At 28.4% G+C, this 24,631-nt stretch overlaps 1 long non-coding RNA gene across 1 annotated transcript; it reads left to right on the top strand.

Annotated features, from left to right (window-relative positions):
• Positions 1-11,111: 11,111 nt before the first annotated feature.
• Positions 11,112-12,893, top strand: LOC129290386 (uncharacterized). The gene is made up of 3 exons (XR_008588340.1): positions 11,112-11,443; positions 12,109-12,174; positions 12,724-12,893. It is a non-coding gene; the product is annotated as an uncharacterized LOC129290386 (long non-coding RNA).
• The last annotated feature ends 11,738 nt before the right edge of the window (positions 12,894-24,631 follow it).

Here is a 24,631-nt window from a genome sequence, read left to right as displayed (position 1 = left end):
CGATTCTCCTTTATAGTGTAGGTTGATCGATTTGGACAAGGGAATCATCAGTGTATAATTAATATCTTTTTTTTTTTTTGGTTTTCTATCTTCATGGTTTTTCATAGACTTTGTTTAACACAGCTCTATGAATTTAAACTTCTATATATTAAGATAGTGTATCGGCCCATTGCGATATTGATTTAAATATTTTACTGATGGGTTCGAAATTCAGGCAAAAGGAAAGAGAATATGTATATGAATTATCAATGACAGAAGCTAGTAAAACAACTTAAAGAGAAAAGTTATATATCTATATATATATATATAATGGAATATATATATATATATAGATATAATGGAATACTAAGTCCCGTATCGTTAGAAACTAATCTAATTAATGTACATAAAGTTTTGAAATTTCGTATCAGATCGCCTCATTATTAAAGGGCACTATCGCCAATGACTTGAAGAGGTTGAGGACATGCGGATTATATAGAAATAAAACGATTGAAGAGAAATTTGTCCAAAACATAAATTAAAAGAAGAATGGCGATGGCAATTAAAAATAAAAAAATTAACGAATACAAAACAAATCAATTGCCAAATACAAATTAAAAGACTATACGAGGTGTTTTGACAAATTGAAAGACTATACGAGGTATTTCAAAATACCTCTCCTTTTTATTTAAAATCAGAAAAATAGTGTTAGGTTTGAGCTACAAGGTAATTATGGAGAAATAAAGATAAATGAGATAATGGACATAAAAATAACATGCGGCGCCACATGCACTTAATTTCTTTCGTTTTTTTTTATTTAATCCAACCTACCACTTAATTTCATACTTGTCATTTTCTCTTCGAGTGTGCATGAACAAAGAAAGCCAATTTGCAAGTAATTGTGGAGGATTGTTGTATACCTACTCCCTCTAGTATTATTTATAGGGTTAGAAATATTTTGTTCTATTTATAAGTCACATCATCAAATTTCTTTATTGAATGTTGTATAAAGAAAATATATTAATAAAGTATGTATATTGAATAGGAACAAAGTTGAGAAATTATTAAATTTTTAGATAGAGTTAATGAGTTTTAAAATTGTTTTTGAGTTCCCATGAAATAAGTTGAAAGTACCTTATATATAGAATTAGGAAATTATATACTCCCTCTGTTTCTATATATAAGAGAAAAAAATAATATCACATAAGCATACATTAATTGTTTGAAAATAAAAAAAAGTGGATTAAAATGTCCTATGTTAATCAACATAAGTATACATTAATTGTTTGTCGTTAATATAAATTATGAGAGGTCATCAAAAAAATATGCAATAAATGCTTAATGGAATGGGTGATTTTGTTTATAAAAAAATAGAAGCCAAAAGTTGTAGTTTCTCTACAATAAAAAAGGAAGGGAGTAATAAATTACAAATAAATACAAGCATATAAATCTTAATTAAGGCATTAATTCCATGTTCAAATGTTAAAACTAATTAAGATTTTTTATATGAATGTCATAATGATTCTTACAATAATAAATATGTTGATGATTCCTTGGCACATGTAAATGTGATAAATAAAAAAAAAAGCTTTGTTTTTTATATTCTACTTTTTTCCTTGTTTCCTTGTTCCCCTTATTTTCTTTTTTGTTTTTGTAAAATGTTCTCTTTATTTTCTTATAGGTTGTGACATGTTCTTTTTATATTTTAATTCTTTGAGTCTATTATTTTTATCTAAATGATTACAGTTTTTACATTATTACATCCACTAACTTAATATGTCTTTATCTATATTAATAAATTTTAACAATGTTACTTTCTCTTTAAATAATTAATAAAAACTAAATTGATAATTGATGCAATCTTAAAGGATCAAATTGATAAAAGTTAAATTTGAGAGATCAAATTTATAGTCAAGACAAACTTAAAGAATTAAAACTAATTTCATTATCTCTTTATATATATATATATAATAAACTAGTAACTTGTGGTCTTTGAGGTTCAATTTGAATGAAGAGAAAAAGTAGTGGAAAGAAAGTAGAGAAAGGAAGAACTAGGAAAAAAAAATTATTTTTAAGAGTTTTCACCTGATATTTTTTCCTCATTGTCTTTCTTTATGTCCAAACATGGTCAACACGAATTTTCCAAGAAAATTACGAGTTACGTTTATAACAAAAAATGTTGTCGCATATAGATGTAAATAAAATTCCGCAACTCAAACTGTTGTTTTAAGAGTTCTCGCTTTCCATACATGTCTGTCATAATTAACACTATTTATCTCACATATGGTATGGTCATGTTTAATTAAATTATAAGCCATAAGATTGTGATTATATATATATATATATAAAATATTATATCAACTAGGAAATAATACTATTACCACTAGGTGTGTGGTCCTTTAAATGCTCAAACAATGATTGAATTACAGAACTGAGCGTCATAACTTGTACATTGTCAATTTGCTAACTACAAAATTTAAGGGGGAAAAAAAACAGAGGGAAGTATTTTGAAATGTTATGCTTGTTTATTTGCTTGTTGTATGCTTACATATAATTTTCAAGATATATAATTATAGAAAATACAAATAAATCTTATTAGATAATCAATTGTATTGAGATGAATTTGATTATAATATACTTATTAATTTGATGTTTAACGAAGTCCCACATTAATGCCAAGCATCTTATGCAAAATAGTGTATATAAAATTTTATTAATTCAATCAATTTTTATGTGTAGTTAATTTGATGTTATATATAGTAACTTCCACATTGTCTAAATCTGATGTGTACTTGAGAATATAATGTTTTGACAATTCATACATGATCATCCATAATGGATGCATGATAATGCTTTGAAGATCAATTATGAGAAAGTAATCATCAAAAGAGTTACATAACATGTATGTGTTGTAGCCAACCTGGACACCATGTACCATTAGCTCCTTCCACTATCACTTTTCCCCCCTATATTCAATATTAGTCCCAATTTAGTTGGATCTTTTGATATTTGCAGTTTATATGCGTCACTGTGATGAAAAATATTGTTGTATTAATTAGTTTCAATTACTATTTCGAACAGAGCAAGTCTAAGATTGATGTGATATTATAATCAATCCAAATTAATTAATTTCTTTTAAATTTCCTACCCTGAAATTTCTAAGAGAAGTGTTATAGTTATCTAACATAATATTTTAATTTTAAATTTATTTTACACATGAGTTGCAGCCATATTGTCACAATTGAGCCTTCAATCATATTGCATGGCAAGCTTGAAATCATGATGATGTTAAGTGTCTGTTTTATAAGAATTTGGTATGACGATTAACATGAATTTATAACTATATATTATTAAATTTAGAAAATGCACTTTCTAAATCAATTTTAGACTAGTTATAGCTTTGATCATGATTAATTTAAAAAGTGTACTTTTTTAAATAGTTCTATAACCAATTTAAAAAGCAAACATTGTAACAATAGTGGTTCAATTACTTCACCATCTCTACATTTTCTTCTTATCTTGCTCAAGGCTATAAAAATGCTATCACATATGTTGACAGCTTTGTTCTAAGAAATGTTTTCTTATGCTTTGATTATTCCATTTGTTGCGGTTGTGTTCGTTAGGACACTTGTTGCTATTGGTTCTTAGGGTTCGTTTCATGCAATATTTTCTAATTATACTTTGATACCACGCTTGTTGCTATCATGTTCTAGGCAATATTTTCTATAATTTCCTCCATATGCTTTAGCATTTTATGAAATTCATTAAATTAGGTTAATCTTAATCAAGCAATTTTTTTTTCTAAACATGTTTTCAAAACAAATTTTACCGGAAAGTTTTTATTTTTTTTATCTTCAATTGTTTTCATTTTAAAATTACTAAATAGTTTTTTTTTTTTTGAAAAATCTTGGTGCCTACCCAACTTGTTGCTGTTGTAGTTAGTTCAAGCATGTTAAGCTTGATTTTGCATAAGGTGATCAATGATGATCCAACATGAACTTTCTCAACATTCATTATGCACAATGAAGAAACAAAGGTTAAGAAATCTATTTGGGTAAAAATATCTAACTTGCATGTATAATTGCTAATTAAAGAAGTTTTTTAAGTACTAACAAGAATTGGTCCTAGTGAAATGGGCTATAATTGCTTAATTATGAGGTCTCAAGTTCTAGTCCATGAATGTAGAAAATTTTTTAAAAGAGCTACCTTCAATTAAGCTTGACAATACATGAATTTAATTTGACTCAATCAAACAGCCATATCAAAGAAAAAGAAAGTTTTCTAAGTAGGCAATGACATAATATATCATAATTTTTGAGTAAGTAATGACATAATATATCTATATGAAGAGTGTAGTTATAATTAATATTGTTAATACAAGCTTCTTTATATAACACTTCAATAAGTTTAGGAGTTTGCCAAACTTGGTAATGACAGCTTGTGTTTTCAAGTAATGGCACCCTTAATTAGTTGGTTGGTTATGTTGAGTTAAAAAAAAAACAAAAATTGCAGATCTTAAGAACAACAATATGAGGTATTTCAAAATACCTCTTTTTTAATTTAAGCTATTTACATAAGAATAATATGCAAAGAAGAAACCACAGCACAGATAAAATACTTCAAAATGCACATTTAGATATTTTAAAAAAAAATCTAGAAGAATTAGGGTCAATAATTACTTCCTTCTTTCCTAATTATAGGGCAAAGTTTTAAAATTCATTTTGTTACTAAATATAGAAAAAACGTGGTAGTAAATTTTTATTTTTAATATTGTCCCTTCTTAATTAAACCTTATTGCTGAAAAATTTTAAATTTCTTTATATTCTTTAAATTAGCTGCTTAGAAGAAGTATAACCCACATATAGGATCAGCCAGTGGTGGATTCAAGACCCTAAGTCATGAGATGGGGTGTATTTTTTAAAATTAAAAACTCAAATAATAATTTAAAACTAAAATTACATATTTTATAATTATTCTCTTGGTTTATTTTTTTCTTTGTTAACTTTAGAAAAAAATAAAAATAATAAGATAAATATGTCTTTTAAATTAAATTATTGTTCTGCATATCAACAATAATAAAAGTCTAAAATTCATTATCGAATGTTATTGAATTGGTTAAAATGTATATTAGAAATGATTTAGATGGAAAAATATAACTTTAGGTCCCTGCATTTTACTTGAACTTTTTTTAGGTTCCTACACTTTTATTTTTTGGTGTTCTAGGTTCTTTCATGAACAAAGTGTATAGACTTTGAAAGAACTTAGAATATCAAAAAAGAAAAGTACAGTGATCGAAAACACTAAAAAAAATACATAATACTAAAGTTATGTTTTCCCGATTTAGTTTTATAGGAGTGCAAAATCTTGTGACTTTAGGATTAAAATATCAAAATTTATACTACTTTCATGTATTTTTTTTTTCCTAAAATAAGGGTGCACCCCTTCAAATATATGTGGCTCTGCAAGTGGGCTTGGCATTTCTATCGTTCTTTTTAATCGATTCTCTTTTATAGTGTAGGTTGATCAATTGGACTTGGAAATTAGTGTATAATATCTTTTCATAATTTCACGGTTTTTCATTGACTTTGTAGCACACAGCTCTACGAAACTTCTATATACTAAGATAGAGTATTGACCTATTGTTATGTGTTAAATAATTTTGTACTGCGTTTGACATTCATGCAAAAAGAAAGAACGTGTATGAATTAAAGCATGAATGAAGCTAGCTAGCAAGTATATCACGATATCATGGAATATATAAAGCCCCACATCGTTTATAAACTAAAGCAAACTAAATGTATATAAAATTTTAAAATTTCGAACTGCGCCCCACTTAAAGGCATCCTCATTAAGTCCCGAGGACGGCATGTGAACTTGAAAATTTTCAAGAGTTATACAAAAAATAAAACGAAGTCCAGAAAGACATCTGTCAAAACCAAGCGAAAAATAATAAATTTAAAAAATACAAAAAACGACCATACGAGGTATTAGAATACTGTAGGGTTTTTTCCATATTAAATATTACTCCCTTCGTTTAAAAATTTAAAATTATTTTTAAAAAGTTAGATGTTTAAAAATATAAAATATTTTTAATCTTTTGAGATGTAATCATTATCTTTTTAAAAAATATCCCTATTAATAATAACTTTATATTTATTGTAAGGTATTTAATAAGAATAAATATAAAAAGATAAGATTAATTGAAAAGTAGATAACTACTTTATTAAGGTAAGATTTAGTTAGAAATATTTTATATTTTTAAATGGAGGGAGTATATTATTTCATGTAATACCTCTTTTTAATTTAGAATCAGTAAAAGTACAATAGTGTTAGGTTTTAACCACAACGTAATTATTAAGAAAAAAAGAGAAAAAAGACAATAGACATAAAATAACAGGTGGCACCACTGCACTTAATTATTTTTTTTCCTTTTCATGCACTTAATTTCATACGTGTCATTTTCTCTCCAAATGCATGAACAAAGAAAACAAATTTTCAACTAAATGTGGAGGATTTTAAACCTATATACTAATAAATACCAACATACAAAACTTAATTAAAAAAGCATTATTTTCACGTTCAAATGTTAAAACTCGTGAATAGTCCAATAAAATTAAAAGAGGATTCTACGTTGAAATTTTTTTTTTGTTGTTGGCACATTATTTCTTTTTTGGTCAATCGTTGGCACATTATTAATTGTTTAAAAACGGGGTTGTAACTTGTGCTTCATTAAAATATTAAATCCCAAATTATATTATGTGATAATATAGCTAGGCAATGGTTTGACAAAATGGCAAAAGCAAGGAAATTCAAATCCATGCTGGGCCCTACGAAAAATAGAGAGGGGAAGACACACAAAAGAGAAAGCTTAAACAGGGCGAGATAAGAGCAACCCCTTGGGCCTTGGCTAACATGTCTCGCCCATTGTATTAAAAAAACAAAACAAAGAAAAGAAAAAGTATCACTCAATGCTCAGCCCTACAAAATAAAACTGTAAAATAATTCATTTTTGAATGGAGCCAATAGTTCGAGCAAACTGGACTTAGGTAGAGCAAGCTGGCTATCACGTGATTTTATGATAAATGGTTTTAATTTTTTTTTTTGTATTTTGAATTTGAATAGAAAATAAAATAACCTGTTAAAAGAAAATTAATATCAAGATAAATTTTAAACTTCAAGAAAATGCATGAGATTTGCTCAAATCATCAATAAATAAGTAATAATAATTATTTAAGGCTTAAAAAATCTATGTAATTTTAATATTAATAAGTATAAGTTCACATGATTATATGTAACATTCTTCCAAAAAAAAAAAGCTTCCCCACCCCCGGGCTAGCTATGGGTTCTAGCTCTACCACTACTTTTGAGACCAGTTTCTATTTTAACTGGTTAGAAAAAAAAAAAGGTCAATTTTTTTACAATATTAATTTATAATAAAACTTCCCATCAAAAGCAAAAAGAAAGTATATAATTTATTCAATCTCATACATATATTCCTTTCTCATAATTTAAATATTTATACAAATATATTAATTCTATGTAATTTTAATATTACTAAGTATAAGTTTACATGATTATACATAACATTCTTCAAAAAAAAAAAAAGCTCCCCCCCCCCCCCGGGGTAGCTATGGGTTCTAGCTCTACCACTACTTTTGAGACCAGTTTCTATTTTAACTGATTAGAAAAAACGAGGTCAAATTTTTTACAATATTAATTTATAATAAAACTTCCCATCAAAAACAAAAAAGAAAGTATATAATTTATTCAATCTCATACATATATTCCTTTCTCATAATTTAAATATTTATACAAATATATTAATTCTATATAATTTTAATAATAATAAGTATAAGTTCACATGATTATATGTAATATTCTTCCTAAAAAAAAAGGGATAGCTATGGGTTCTAGCTCTACCACAGCTTTTGAGACCAGTTTCTATTTTAACTCATTAGAAAAAATGAGGTCTTTTGAAATACCTCGTACCTGCAAGACGAACAATGAACCATTGATCGCTGCTCTGGAAAGTTAACGCATGCACCATCCATTTATGCGTTGCTTAGGTTACATGACCACATATCTCCTGATAATTTTTTACAATATTAATTTATAATAAAACTTCCCATCAAAAACAAAAAAGAAAGTATATAATTTATTCAATCTCATACACATATTCCTTTCTCATAATTTAAATATTTATACAAATATATTAATTCTATGTAATTTTAATATTAATAAGTATAAGTTCACATGAATATATGTAACATTCTTCCAAAAAAAAAAAAACTCCCCCTTGGGGGTAGCTATGGGTTCTAGCTCGAGCACTGCTTCTGAGACCAGTTTCTATTTTAACTGATTAGAAAAAAAGAGGTCAAATGTTTTACAATATTAATTTATAATAAAACTTCCCATCAAAAACAAAAAGAAAGCGTATAATTTATTCAATCTCATACATATATTCCTTTCTCATAATTTAAATATTTATACAAATATATTAATTCTATATAATTTTAATAATAATAAGTATAAGTTCACATGATTATATGTAATATTCTTCCTAAAAAAAGGGGTAGCTATGGGTTCTAGCTCTACCACAGCTTTTGAAACCAGTTTCTATTTTAACTCATTAGAAAAAATGAGGTTTTTTGAAATACCTCGTACCTGCAAGACGAACAATGAACCATTGATCGCTGCTCTGCGCCATCCATTTATGCGTTGCTTAGGTTACATGACCACATATCTCCTGATAATTGCCTGGCAATTTTTGCATAATACTTTCATGTTTATATACACTAATTTGCCTGTGTTCTTGCCGATGTGGAGCTTCCCTTGCAGTAATACAAGCTCATATATATATATATATATATATTAAGGTTTGTAAAGCTCCACACCACAAGGAATGAGTGGCAAATTAGGGTTTGTAAAGCACAAGAGATTGAGAGAGATCGCCGAGCTAGGTGACGCTAGCTTGTGACCTCAGTAGGGGCATTAGGGTGATGCTTGAATAAGCAGGTTTCATAATAATAAATAATAAATAATTTCGTATCTGCTATTGAAATTATATGAGGGACGACTTATGATTTAATATCAATACGGGCTTTCCAGAGCAGCGGCGACTGTAATAGTAACACCTCCCATTGTAAAGTCCCTGCCTGCTTAGACCATCACCTTTTTCCTAATTATTCTTATTCTCACATTTCAAAAACTACAACTACTGTTTTATAGTATATGTATATGTATGCATGCATATGTATATCTGTATATGTGATATGAAAGAAGGAGAGAAAATAGACAGGAAAAGAGGGGAAAGAAAAGGAAGAGGGAGAAAGAAGGAATTATATATCTCAAGTTAATAATTCAAATTCAATTTCAATTTCAAATTTCAAATTTCAAATTTTAAGTTTAACTAAAATTTTAAAGATACTGATAGGATATTGGTATATATCTTAATTTTTTAAAGATAAATAAATCCAAGACGCCAATGATAAAATCAAATTAAAATCCATGAATTTAATTTTATTTATTCAAATGAGGGATTTGATCTGACCCTGATCCAAATTAAAATCTATATTAATCTAAACGCACTCATAGATAGGTTCTACATTTCTTTTATTCTTTTTACTGATTCTCCTTTATATAGTGTAGTTTGATCAATTTGGACATGGGAATTAGTGTACAATATCATTTGCTCTTTTTATAATTTCACGGTTTTTTCATAGACTTTTCTTAACACAGATCTATCAAAGTTCAATGCATTAAGATAGCCAAAGTATTGGCCCATTGGGATATTGAGTTAAATAATTTTGTAATTGGTTAGAAATTCAAGCAAAAGAAAGGACGTGAATGAATTAATCCATGAATGAAGCTAGCTAGTAAAAGATCTTATAAAGAGAAAGTCCCTCATTGTCTGGAAACTAATGCAAATTAATGTATATAAAGTTTTGAAATTTCATAACAAATCGCCCTATTAATAAAGGGCATCATCATCGAGGACTTGAAGGCATTGATGAGGACATGTGGACTTGAATTTTTTTTAAAAAAAAAAAGGAAAGAAAAAGAAATACAGAGAGAATATTGTCCCAAAAACAATTGGAAATCATGAAAAATATAGAAAAAATAATATAATAATAATTAAATAATTACAAAACAAATCAAAACTGGGAAACGAAAAATTAAAATAGAAAGTTGTAGATAAAAAACACAAATGACTATATGAGGTATTTCAAAATACCTCTCATTTTCATTTAAAATGAGTAAAATAATATTAGGTATATTCAAAGTCTTTTTTATTAAAGACAGATCATAATTAAAAGACTTTAATTTGCTGCTCGCTAGTAAGACAGCTCATAGCTTATATTTAAAACAAAGCTATGCCCTAGTTGGGAGATTTCCTATGGATGTCTTCATGTTTTAAATACATATAAATACATTTCATGGGGGCATTAGAACTAATATGGCTAAATATTGGAAATCATTTATACTTGAGTAAAATAATTTTTTTTTTTTTTTGTGGAGGAACTTACCTAGCTTCTACTTAAAATGTACTCCCTCCATTCAAAAATGTAAAATATTTTTTGAGAAATTGGATGTTAAAAAATATAAGGTATTTTTAGTCTTTTGAGGTGTACTTTTTTTCAAAAATACCCCTATTAATAATGACTTTATATTTATTTATTATTAGAAAAATATAAATTAGCGAGAGAATTTAGTGATGGATTGTCTATTCCTCTCTAAAATATTTAATTGGTGAGAAAATTAGCGAGGAATATTTATTTCATAGCTTGCCTAAAAATTAGTGATGAAAAATAGTGAGAGATTATCAATTCCTCTCTAAAATAAGATAATTAGTGAGAAAATTAGCGAGGCATTTTTATACCACTCTAAAATGAGAGATGTAACATCCTAATTTTTAGATAAAAAAATTTATGAAATTTAAGTTTTTTTTAAAATGATGATAATAATAGAAATTTATATTATTTGAAAATAATAATATGGTTAGGCATTTAATTATGAATTAAAAACTTAAATTTAAAATTATATAAGAAATATTTTGTTAAGATATAATTTTAAGATTTAAAAAAAAATATTATTAATGTGTGAGTGTGAGTTAAAAAAAAAAGAAAAGAAAAGAAAGTAAAAAAAAAGGGGGAGGGGGTTTAGTCCCACATCGGTTAGATGTGGGAATGAAAGACACCTCCTCATGTATAAAAAGAGGAGGTGCATTGTGGAGGAAGCATGAAGAATTTTTTATTGCAATTTGTGAAAATTGCAATTAAGGGCCCAAGATGCAATTTGTGAAAATTACAAGTAATGGCCCAAAGGTTTGAATAATTAAATTCAAATCTATAGTTTTTTTAATATAATTTTGAGACCACAATCCCGTTTTTATATTATTTTTCTCTCTTCCTCTCACGTTGCTCGGCGTTTTCTCGCAAGGGGGGATTATTTTCTTTTTCTTCAGGTATGTTCTAACTTTCCTGTTTAGATTAGCATTTAAAAATTTATTTAATTACAAAATTAATTTTATAGTTATTTTCTAAATAATATTAGCTTTCTAGTGATATGATTATTTTGTAGGATAGAGTAAATATTCTGATTAGAATTTTTCTATATGATAGTTAATCTGATGATATGATGGATTAAAAATATAGGTTAAAACTCTTAGGGATATAATAAATATTATAGAATATTTTTTTGAGGTTGAAACTCATGTTTAAGAATTTTTGAGTTAAAATCTAGATCTATATGGTTGAATTTATGTGGAATCTGAGATGTAGGGATAAACCTATGATTATTAAATATTTATTTAAGTATGAATAGGTATTTTTGAGGTTATAGAAAGGTGATTTGAGGCTTCAGAATAATTCTAAAATTTTTAATTTATTTTTGGACGAATTTTTAAAATATAGAAGGATGAAATTGTGATATGAGAAGTGATTTAAGGATTAAAAAAATAGTTTATTAGGGTACGAGAATTTTAGAAAAAGAATTTGGGAAGTTAAATGAGGCATAAATCTTAAATTAGTATTAATATGGATTATAGATCTAAGACTTTCTAATTCTTTAAATTAGAGTTATTTATTTTAATGTAAAATTAATATATAGTATTGTGAAATAATTATGTAGATTATATTGACAAAGATAGTGGTGAAAAAGGAGTTGTGAAGGGGAACTTGTTATTCAAGACACAAGGTAACCATTATTAATGTGTTGTGATGAGTGTGTTTGTGAATGATTATGTGTTGACTTGTTGTTTGGAAAAATTATGAATTATTGAAAATAAATACTGTTATATACTTGTTTGAAATTATTGCCAAGTGGGTCAAAAATTTATTTTTATTTATCATGATGAGATATTATTGTTCGGATATATTCCTGTTTAGATATTTGAATGATGCATGACTTGTCAGGGTATTTTAATGTATGGTGTTAATGGGAATTTCTGTTCGGTTAATTATTACCACGTGGTAAGCCCTCATTGGACCCAATGAGTGGCGTGTCGCTTGGTCCAACTCACCTTTGGCCGGGTGATTTGGCGTCCGAGCATGGTGAAAGGAGGATATAAGGTGCAGTCATGCAATTAAATACTTGTTCGGTTTGTTTGAAAATATTGTTCGGTTAAATGTTTTGTGTGCCCACTTAGCAATCGCATGATTAGTTACAACCGCATGCATCATTACATATTAATTTTTGGTTACTGGGACTTTTAAGTCTCATTCCCCGTGGTTAATATTTTTACAGGATCGAGTCCGGCCGAGAAAGCACCAGAGGTGTAACTATGGTGTATGAGACACCATCTTTTACGTTGCCTCTTATTTTGGATTATACAATGTATCTTGTGCCAACTTAGGACATATCTTCTTTGTGAAGCATGTAAACTCTAATCCTTTTTATTAAAAGTATTTATATGACCAAGAGGATTATGTCTGTCCCTCATGGTTTTAATTGCCTTTTTGGATATTTTAAGACTTACGTTATGTCTTGGATGTATTATGGTAAGAAAATTTTCTACCATGATAATGGTTTTAATAATTTGTGAAAAATCGGTCTGTAAGTTTTGAGGGTGTTACATATTGGTATCAGAGCATCATGTTTCGAGCCTATATTTTAGTAACACTTATTTAAACTTTTATTTGAAACTATTATTTGTGTGAATTTAATATGTATTTATTATGTGTGGTGCATTGCATAGAGTCGGTTGACAATATACATTGTTATGGTGCTTCTCATTGTATGGCCATTATATAGCTAGGCTAATTTTATTATTTATATCTTGTATCCTTTAGGAGGGGAGAGAAAATTTTTTTGTGAAAATTATATGATTTATTAGATTATTTGAAAGCTCTATAATTAATTATATTTTGAATAGTATATGATATAGGTGATTTTGAATTGAATTATATTTATTGAGGCACTTAGGGTTGAGCTAAAGGAGGTAAGCTCAATGACACATGATTCCATCTTCTCTTTAAATAAGTTGGGGTCAATTTTTACATTTTATTCCCTCATGATACATAATTTTTTTTTTTTTGCAATTCAATCTTCAGATATTAACTAGCAAGTTTGTAAGGATTAATATCATCCTCCATATTTATGGGGAGATCATTAATAGAGTAGTTATCATAATTCCTGAAAATGATAGGCTTGATCATTTGAGTGTAGAAATTGAACATGAAGAGGAACTTGTGGATGTTCAAGATCTTAATTGTGAAATAATTGATGATCAACGGCATTTAAGTTGTGAAGACACAGAAGAATTTGAATTTGAGACTCAAGAAGAAGATAGTGAAGAGGAAAATGATGAAAATATCCAATATGAGGAGGAAGATAGAGAATCAAACTAATAAAGTATATTTTTTGGCATAATTTAGTAAGCTTATTAGTATTAAATCTATTTGCCAATGTTTATTTATTGCATTATTTTGTTTATTTTTTTCACATGGTATAATTAACTTTTTAATTTGCTTACATGTTACTAATAGCTTATGAACTCTTTTCTATAGCAATGCCTAGAGGAAGAGGTCGAAGAGGAATATTAGGAGGTAGAGGATGTAGACATGCTGAAAGGAGTGAAGATAATTCTAGCACACCATGTAGCCAAAAGTATTCAGAAGAAGTTGTGAACACACATGCTAGAAGTGTTCAACCATACTTATGTGTTGTTGGGAAAGGGGATTCGTATGTTTATAAAAATTTCAATCCTTATTCTAGATTTATTTTCAAAAATGTAACTTAAAAGCATTTTATTTTGCAGGTTATCCCCACATGATGCAATTCATGATATCACTAGAATATTTAAAAAATCATTCTCAGGTGTATGGCCTACTTGGACTTCCATTCCATCTCATCATGTTAGAGACCAATGGCTTGACGAACTAAAAGTATGTTAATTCTTCATTTTTATGACTTTGAAAGTTTGCTGACATTTACTTATGGTTATTCACTATTATTTGATCAATGGTGACTGAATTTGGTTATCAAAACTGAAAGGAACATTCATATGAAGAGAAAAAAATGATCTTAAAATCCTTGAATTATTTAGATCAGATAAGTGGTTGGATGCTCCCTTAATTTTTCTTATCTATGTGAGAGTCTAATATATGTATACACACACATATATAAATCACACGTAAGCTTTTGTTCTGATTGATACACACACATATATATGAGCTTTGTTCTTGTGTGTGCCCCTCACCGTTAAATTTAAAACTAAACTTAAAGGCTTGTCTCATTTAGCTTTAAAAAACTATCAAATAGCACATGGATAAACCTAATCCTTGGGACCATAATATTTGTTTCTACTAATTTTTTTAATTTCCTACTTTTTTGTTATTTGTCCTTTTTCTTTGCTCTAATAAATGATGACTTTAATTGCCATGGATAAACCTGGATAAGTCTAATCCTTAGGACCATTTAGCTTTAATTGTCCTTTTCTGTTATACACACACATGGTGCATTCTTGTAGTAATACTACATCCTCCCTTCTTCATTTTCATTCCATTTTATCTATTAGCTCAATAGGTCGGTGGGGTCTTTAAATTTTAGGCCTAAAAAAATAAAGCTCTGTTGTAAAGCATCTTGTAACTTTACTAGCAGAAGATATGAATTAACTTAAACAACACTCAGGCTGTTCTTTCGTCTTTGTTTATAACAAGAAAAATGAAAAATGAAAGTAGCCCAAAGCTTCTAAAGCAAGTAGAAGTGCTCATGGATTGTGAATCATCCTTTTAAGCTTTAGCCATGTCACTGAAGAAGCCAGAGAAAACTAACGTAACACACACGCATACACAGGGAGAGGAGTCCTTTCCTTACACCCCTCCCCTTCTTTTTAAAACCCCCTTTTCTATATATGCACAGTTCCACTCTATTATGCTGGCCTGGCTATCTAATATTGATCGGATATTTTCTTGTGTTGTTTTTGTGGCAATTAACTAATGATGGGACTCGTTTGTTAATTGTACAATAGTACACAATATTTTCTGAACTCATGAACACCTTAAATTTACCAAATATATAAAAGAATAGATAGACAGATTTTTATTTTTCATCATATACATGATTGCAGGGTTAATTATTTGTAATGCACTATTAAAAAAATTCAATATAGCAAACAAAGTATAATTCTCTAATTTCTCATTGATAGCTTCTTATTTAAAAAAAATGTTCCATATTTAGCTTATTTTCTCACAACTAATCACAAGGTGGCCTAGGCGATTTGTTAGGACAAAATATATGAATAAATTATAGTGGATGGGTTAGGGTCAGGGTTAGGGAAACTAAGCATTCGTACATGTAGATGGAGTGTATTGCAAACATCTCATAATAAATCTGCTCTAGTACCTGAAAGTTGCAGTTGAAATCATGACTTCATCAAACATATATAATCTCTTCTTTTTTGTCTCAAAGATTTCTAGCATGTAATATTTTGATGAATATAAAGATTTCTTGCTTTCTTGTTTATTTTGTTTTGTAAATAAAGTGAAACTAACATTCAAATATAAGTGCTTAACTCTTGAGTTTGATATATTTCAGCTACTTTTCTCTCTTCATTGTCTATGTTGTGTACATGTATTGGTGTATTCTTATATTGCTTGCTCTTTGTTCCTTACTCTACTATTAGACTATTTTCTATAACTTCTAAGCTTATGTGCTACTTTTAATTTAGAGATTATATCATTGGGAGGAAAATGAAACAAAGACAATAAGATATGCTTTTAAAGCCATTGGGTCTTAACGACTTAGTGATATTCTTGGTAAAGAAAGGAAAAAGCATAGGGAAAATGAAAATTATGTTCCCAATTGGATAAGTGGAGCTCACTGGAATGAACTTGTGCGGTATTGAAATACCCCAAGATCCAAAAAGATTTCAACAATCAATTCAAACAATAGATTGGCAAATCCATCTCTTCATATAGGAGGATCTATTCCCACATATTTACATGCTGCAAAATTGATAAGTTCTAATTTATATAGCTGTAAAATCTATTTCTTTACATTATTAATGATTTGATGCTAATTTTATAACAATGATTATTACATTTGTAGCAAAAAAGCACCGGAAAGAGAGTGATGTTGTCCCAATTATATGTGGCTACACATAAGAAAAAGAAAAACAATCAATGGGTTGATGAGAAATTAAAAAACACATATGTAAGTTTAGATTCTCGAAAACTAAAATGATATCTTTATGTTTTGATTATTTATTAATTCATTTGAACTTTTTAGGTGACGTTCAAAAAAAAAATATTCAACAAGCTGCTAGAATTTCTGAAGAGATTATTAAGGAGGAAGATGGACAACAAGGAAATAGTGATGCTACTGTAGGACTTGAAAATGAATGTGCAGGGGAACAGCTAACCCAACAAGTTACAAATGATGACTTTCTTCAAACTCAAGCCTCTCTCCCTTCAAAAGAAGTGGCTCAAGCATGGTTGAAGGCTATCGGGGGACAAAAAAAAAGTGGTAGAGTTTATGGATTGGGATCACATGCTACTGTAGTATGTGGCTTTGCTAGCAACTCTATACTCCACATTAACAATACTCTATCTCCTGTTGCTCCCCAATCTACCACTGTAGATAATGTTGTTCAAACGCCTGCATTTGAAGAAGCTATTAACCGTGCTGTAGAGGAAAGGGTACAACATGTTCTTGAAGAAAAGATGAACCAAGCATTGGATCAAAGATTGTCAAATATGAGACTTTCAATACGGCAAGACATATTTGGGGCTATTCAAACTCTAGGTGAAAGGGTCTCAACTCTATAGCAAAATGCCAATAGCTCTAATTTCTCTAGGCAACAAGATTCTAATCATGATTGTGCAAAATAACTTATGTATGAAGTGTTTTGAACTTGCTGTGTACTTTTTTTATATTTTGCATAACTCTCTATGTATGAACTAGCTTGAACTTTATGACTATAATTGATATAGTATTAAATTTTGTTATATTAATGTGATTATTGTTTATGATTAAAAATTTGGATGGATGATAAGCTGTGTGGTTATATAGGAACCAAAATATTAAAAATTTAGAATTTGCTAAGTTAAATTAGTGAGGGATTACTGGAGGATTATGTTAAAAAATTTTATAGTTTTAGCGAAGGATTTAGTGAGGGACATAAATCCCTCACTAAAATCAAATTTAGCGAGGAAATGGTGAAGGCAGAAACCCTCGCTATAAAAAATAGCGAGGGATTGGTCCGTCGCTTTTATCTCACTAAAATGGTGAATTTTAACCGCAATTAGTGACGGATTAGTGAGGAATAGTTTCCGTCGCTAAGTTTTAGCAAGGGATTTCAACCATCACTATTTCTTCGCTAAATGATAAGATTATATCCTGATTTGCAAGGGCTTTAGCAAGGGATATAGGGATATGTCCCTCGCTAATTAGAGAGGGATTCAGCCCTCGCTAAATTTAGCGAGGGATATAGGAACTCGCAAAATCTCTTGCCATTTAATGAGGAGATAGTCATCTTTCGTTAAATTTAGTAAGCCCGTTTTTTGCAACGGATTTAGTGAGGACCGGAATCCCTCGCTAAATACTATTTAGCGAGGGAATATGGGCATTTAGCAAGGGATTTTTCCCTTGCTAAATCCTGTTTTTCTAGTAGTGATTTAGGGTGTTTAATAGAAGTAAATATGAAAAAATAGGGTTAGTTTGAAAGTAAGTTACTACTTTATTGGAGGTGAGATTCAGTTAAATATTTTTGAACGAAGGAAGTAGGTACATACCTCATTTATATACAGTAATTTGAGTCTTCTTGGTAGCAATGTGGCCCCAATTCCTCTGGGGTAAGTAGGCATATTAGTGACTAATTAATCATTTATACTAGGCTTATATAACATTATCATTGTTGTACTATATTCTGAGTTACGTCTGGAATACATGAAGATGCATCCAAATGAGGTTTAAAACCTATCACCATTATTTGGAGTAAAATAACTAAAGCAGAATAATCAAACATAAGTATCAAATTAAGCTAGAATCAAGGTTGCTATGCTAAATGATCCACACATGTCCCTCTTAGCTTTAGATTATATTTTAAATAGTTAATTAACAGCTTCCTTTAATACTAGCAATTGGGTTTTAAATGTTTAGTATATATGACGTCCATGAAATATGGTATTTTTATTTATAATATATGGAAGACCAATATATTATTTTCAAAATGAAAAAGATAAACCCTAGATCTAGGTCTAATTTGGAAGATGTCGTTGCAGTAGCGAAGGACCAAAATGATAAGCCCATGGTGTTGACGGGAGGTGACGATATCTTTGTATATTATTTGTCAAATTTATTAAAAGTGTTAATATCAAATATACAGTCAAATTATTGAGATTCTGTGTTAAACATGTTCTGTTACGTTAACGGTCATGTTTTATGAACCAGATGAGCGTGATTGACCATTAATATATGAGCTTCCATTACTTTCAAGTAGGGGTGAAGAGAGGGAAGACTGCAGGGGCCACAGCTCCCTAACTTTTAAATTTTTTTAATAAAATATAGAAGTTATATATTTTCAGCTTCTCTAAATTGACACATTATAAAAGTTATGAAATACTAAATAAAATCCTCATTGTAATTCTATACATAATTTTTTACATGTGTATAAAACAACTATTTTAGTAGCTTGAAAATATGGATGTCATTGGATCTATTAATTTTAAACAAGATAATTCTACATATGCTCTTAAAGTATGGATATCATTTTATTTTGCTTTTATTTTTTATTTGATAAAAGAAATTATGAGAATTATTATTAACAAACTTTGTAAAGCATTACAACAAAAATCTCTAGATATATTGAATGTTATGTATTTGATATCTATCATAAAATTACTTATTCAAAAGTTAAGAAGTTTGGTGAAGATGTTCTTCTAAAAAAATTACTTTTTTAAATAATCAAGCTATTAAAATTTATGATATGAATAGTTTTTATTCTGATATAATTTGATCTCATTGATATAAAGATTTTATGACAATTGAGCATTATTATTTGTTGATATATTTGTTTACTACAATTTTTAATTAAAAAGGTGAATAGTAAATTCAATAAGCAAGTAATATGGTTTATTACTTTTAACAGAATTTTAGATTCTAATAATGTATTTAAATGATTTAATGCTTATAGGGATAATAAAATTTTTACCAACTTAATGATAATTCATATTGAAAAGAAAATTGCTAAAACATTTATTGTAGACATAATGACTAATAATTTTTGTACCATAAAAAATTAATAAAAAATATACACACACATATTGTTATACATGTGTAAATTAAATATAAATGTATTTTTTGAAATATTTATATTATATTAGTGATATATATATATATATATATATTTATAATTTTTTTAATTATCATATATACTTTGTTATCTCAGTTCTCTTTAATAAAAATTCTTGACCCCGACCTTGCTTCTAGAGAAGCTCAACATTGGCAAGAACAAAGGCAAATTATTGTATATAAACATGCATGAATTGTCTTTAAATTGCCAGGCTATTACAGGTGATATGATATATTGTGACCTAAGCTACGTAGAGATATTGCAAATGTTTAATGTTTAATAATGCATGCATTCACGGCAGAGCTAAGATTTAAGAATAAGAGAGGTTGAAATTAATTTTATATATATATATATATATATATTATAAGGTTTTCGTAAATTTTAAAAGGGTCGGAAATATATAATACCTATATAATATAAAAAAAATTAAAAAATCATGAGGGCCACAGCCACTATTGGTCCCACCTCTCCTCTGCCATTGCATGCGTTGCCTTTAGTACTGGGTAAACGAGTTACGGGCCAACCCACAGGCTAACCCGCATGGGCTAGCATTTTCACAGGTTGGGTTGGGCTAGTCTGCCAGATAAAATACGTTAAAAAATCTAACCCAACCTATTTTCTAGTAGGCTAGCCAACCCGCAGGCTGGCAAGCAAAAAATTATCAAATTTTTTTTAATAATTTAAAATTTATATAATATAAATATATATATTTATTTCATATTTTAAAGGAAATTAGCAATTAAAAAACTTGTAAATAAATAAAATAAACATAGAATTCAACCAAGTAAATTCATTTTGCTAGATTTTTACTATCAATTATCTTCTCGCCTAGTTGTTCTATCTTTGTCACTAAGAAAAAAAATTTGAATATAAACCCATATTATTTTTCTCAGTAAATTCATATTCATAATTTCAATCAATAGATTTTATGAGATTAATAAATAATATATATTCAAAACATTTCTATAAAAAAACAAATTATCTTTACAAACTATAACAAAAATTCTATTTGTAAATTGTAAAAAAGATTTACATTATATTTCAAATGTAAAGAACATATTTGAAAGTCATAAATTATATATTTAAGAAATATTATCATTATTGCAGATTTATAAAAAGATATAATGTAATTAAAAAATAAAAAATTATTTTTTAAAAAAATATGCTAGCTCGCAGGCCGGCCCATTTAGCCCACGGGCTAGCTCGTTTTAGTCCGCTATTTTTGTGAGTTGGGCTAACCTAGCTCATTTTAAAAAATGGGCTAATTTCTTTAATCCCACTCGTCAAATTGTGCGGGTTAAATGGGCTAGTCTGTGGGCTCAACCTGTGTTTTTCTGGCTCTAGTTGCCTTCCCAAAGCAGCAGTATCACGTATGAATATATGTGTCTGTCTTGCAGGTATTGAGGTATTTTAAAATACCTCTTTTTACTTATCTTTTTATTTACAGAAGATTACCAGCAGGCAATAAGTGTTTTTTTAATTCAATATGTATATATATTCGTTTCTTAAGAGGGTTTTTCATATTTAATCCTTTTAGCTCAAAAATTACTAAATTGAATTAACACAAAAAATATAATCACATACGGATATGTTTAATAGCACATGTAAAATATTTCCCATGTGAATTATCTACCCTGGTTGTTAAAATAACCTGTCTAAAAAGATTTTCTAATTAAACCGGTTAAAATAGTAATGGGCGAGACATGTTAACCAAAGGGTTGCGTTGTATCCCATCTCGTTCTAGGCATGACCTGGAAAATTCAACCGTGCTCATCCCAGACCATGTAAATAGGGGACTGGGCTAATCCATTAAAGCTTTGACTTTTGTAAACAAGGATTTGAATTGGGAAAAGGATAATTAAGGATCATATAAGATCATTTATTACAATTAAGGACCTTAAATTATTAAAATCCCAATAATAAATCATGATCCTTATTTGAAATAAAAATATTTGAGTTTAAAGTTAAGAAAAGATAGGGCTGAAATTACTATTGTGAATTGATATTATTGTTAACCTTAGTTGAAAAAATTAAGAACCACACTTGATAATGGGTTGTTTTCTTGTATGAAACTACAATTTACTAGTGTAAAACTTTCAAAAGATCACTTATAAATATATGATAGTCACTTAAAAATTTACTAAAATCACTTCTGAATGTGAAATCAATCACTTGTGAATTTTTATATTTGTCCATATATAAGTATACTACTTAGAAAATAAAGAAAAAATACTACTAAAATTACTGTCATAGGTAAGGACTATTGTTAATCTTATTTATAAAAACCAAGATCTCAATTGTTATGAGTTGGGATTACTATTAATCTCATTCCTAAGTGTGAATCCTAGTTTTCTCAATTGAGATTAACAATTATGTCAACCCATAATAGTAATTTTAATAGTGTTGTTTCTTAATTTTAAACTCATCTTTTAATTCCAAGTAAGGATCATAGTTCATTATTGAAATTTCAATAATTCAAAGCCTTAATTATAATTAATGATCATATGGGGTCCTTAATTATCATTTTTCCATTTGAATTTCCTTGCTTTTGCGATTTTGTCAAATCATTAGCCGTATATATGATCACATAATATAATTTGGGATTATTTGAATGGAGCACAAGTTACCTCTTTTAATTTTATAGGATTATTCACGAGTTTTAACATTTGAACATGAAATTAATGCATTATATATTAATTAAGTTTTGTATGTTTGTATTTACTAGTATATATATTTAAGATCCTCCACATTTAGTTCTAAATTGGTTTTCTTTGTTGATGCATTCGAAGTGACATGTATGAAATTAAATGCATGCAAAAAAAAAAAGAAATTAATTGCATATGGTGCCACGTGTTATTTTTATGTCTATTATCTTTTTCCCTCTCTCTCTCTATAATTCTCAATCACTACTTTGTAGTTAAAGCCCAACACTATTTTGAAATGCCTCGTGTTGTCATTGTGTAATTCTTTAACTTTTTATTATTTAGTTTACTATATCTTTCTATTTTATTTTTTTATTATTTGTGATTGATTTTGACAATTTTCTCTTTCTGTATTTCGTTTCTTTTTTATATAATTTTTTTAAGTTCACATATCCTCAATGCCTTCAAGTCCTTGATGATGATGCCCTTTACTTTAGTAATTAGGCGATGTCCAATGAAATTTCAAAACAATGTGTGGGACTTAATATATTCCCTGATATGATGATATATATGGTCTTGTATTAGCCTTTCTGTTAAACAACTTTTACTAGCTAGCTTCATTCATGCCTTGATTCATACACGTTCTTTCTTTTGCCTGAATATGGAACCCAACACAAAATTATTTAACTCAATATAGCAATAGGCCAATACGCTATCTTAATATATATAGAAGCTTCATGGAGCTTGTGTTATACAAAGTCTATGAAAAACCATGAAATTTAAAAAGAATAAAAGATATTATAAACTAATTCCCTTGTCCAAATTGATCAACCTAGCTACACTATAAAGGAGAATTGGTAAAAAGAATAAAAGAAATGCGGATCTTATCTATGAGTTACTCATTCCAAACAGCTAATTTAAAAAATATAAAGAAATTTAAAGTTTTTCGACAACTTAGTTTAATTAAGGAGGGACAATAGTGGAAATAAAAAGTAACTGCTACACTTTTTTCTATATTTAGGACCAAATTGTATTTTAACACTTTACCTTATAATTAAGATCGAGGAGAGTAATTCTTGGCCCTATTTCTTCTAGGTGCATTTTTTTCTTATATCTATGTGTGTATTTTCAAATATTTTCTTTGCACATTATTCTCTTGCAAATACTTAAATAAAAAAAAGTAATCTTTTTATCTTCTTTGGAATTACATTTTTGATATTTTAAAACTTAAAACAACTAACCCCGACCAATTACAATTAACTGTACCATTGCTTTAAACATCAGCTTTTATTATCAAGTTTGGCAGCCATCAAAGATTATTGAAGTGTTTATATAAAACAGCTTATCTTACATTGTAGGCGATGTGGGACCAACTGGTTCTACATTCATCTCTATCTCATTATCTTTGATGCATAAAACAATGCATATATAAGAAGCTACACTTTATACAAGTCAAGAATAATATGATTCATCTTATATTCTATGTCAACATGATCTACAACCTAATTATATATACATGTTTTGCCCAAAAATATATATATATATATATATATACATACAAGTTCAAGAATAATAAGTTGATCTAAGTTTCTAATGACGTTGTATTTATTTATATGTATGCTGTAATTTAATTATTGTGTGGTTTGAGGCCCTGCTGGAAAATTCTCGAAGTCGATAGCATTCTCTTCGCTTCGCTTCTCTTCTCTTCTCCCTAGTTACAAGGACAAACAAAGTCGAACTTCATTGGTTGAAATGTACATTTAGTTTTTAACCTTACATATTATTTTATTTTATCTCTTAATTTTATAAAGTACCTTTTTAGTCTGTTAACCCTAATACTATTAGTTTAATCCTAATAAATTTTACATTAAACTTTTAAATATTAACAAATTATTTTTAAATGTTTACATATTAAGTTTATTTTTTTAACATAATAATAATTGACACAAAAAATAATCATTTAAAATTAATGATATTAGGATTAAAGAATTATAAGTATACTTAACTAACTTTGTTTTGTTGATCGACTTGATTGATGACTTCAAAAGTGGCGGATGAGGAGCTGACCGACGGTAGAGCCGAACTTGATGGAAGAGAAGAGAAGCTGAGCAAACGGGGAACCTCGTGGGGAGAAGGTAAGCAATGATGCCGGCAAAGATGGGGGAAGGGAGAGAGTGAGAGGGGAAGTCCAAAGAAGACATCGGACTAAGGGTACTTA

Source organism: Prosopis cineraria, unplaced genomic scaffold (assembly GCF_029017545.1).
Source record: "Prosopis cineraria cultivar Desert tree isolate PC_DT_omini unplaced genomic scaffold, ASM2901754v1 PC13, whole genome shotgun sequence".
Classification (NCBI taxonomy): Eukaryota; Viridiplantae; Streptophyta; class Magnoliopsida; order Fabales; family Fabaceae; genus Prosopis; species Prosopis cineraria.
Note: the sequence above shows the minus strand (reverse complement) of the source record. Positions and strands in the feature narration are given on the sequence as shown.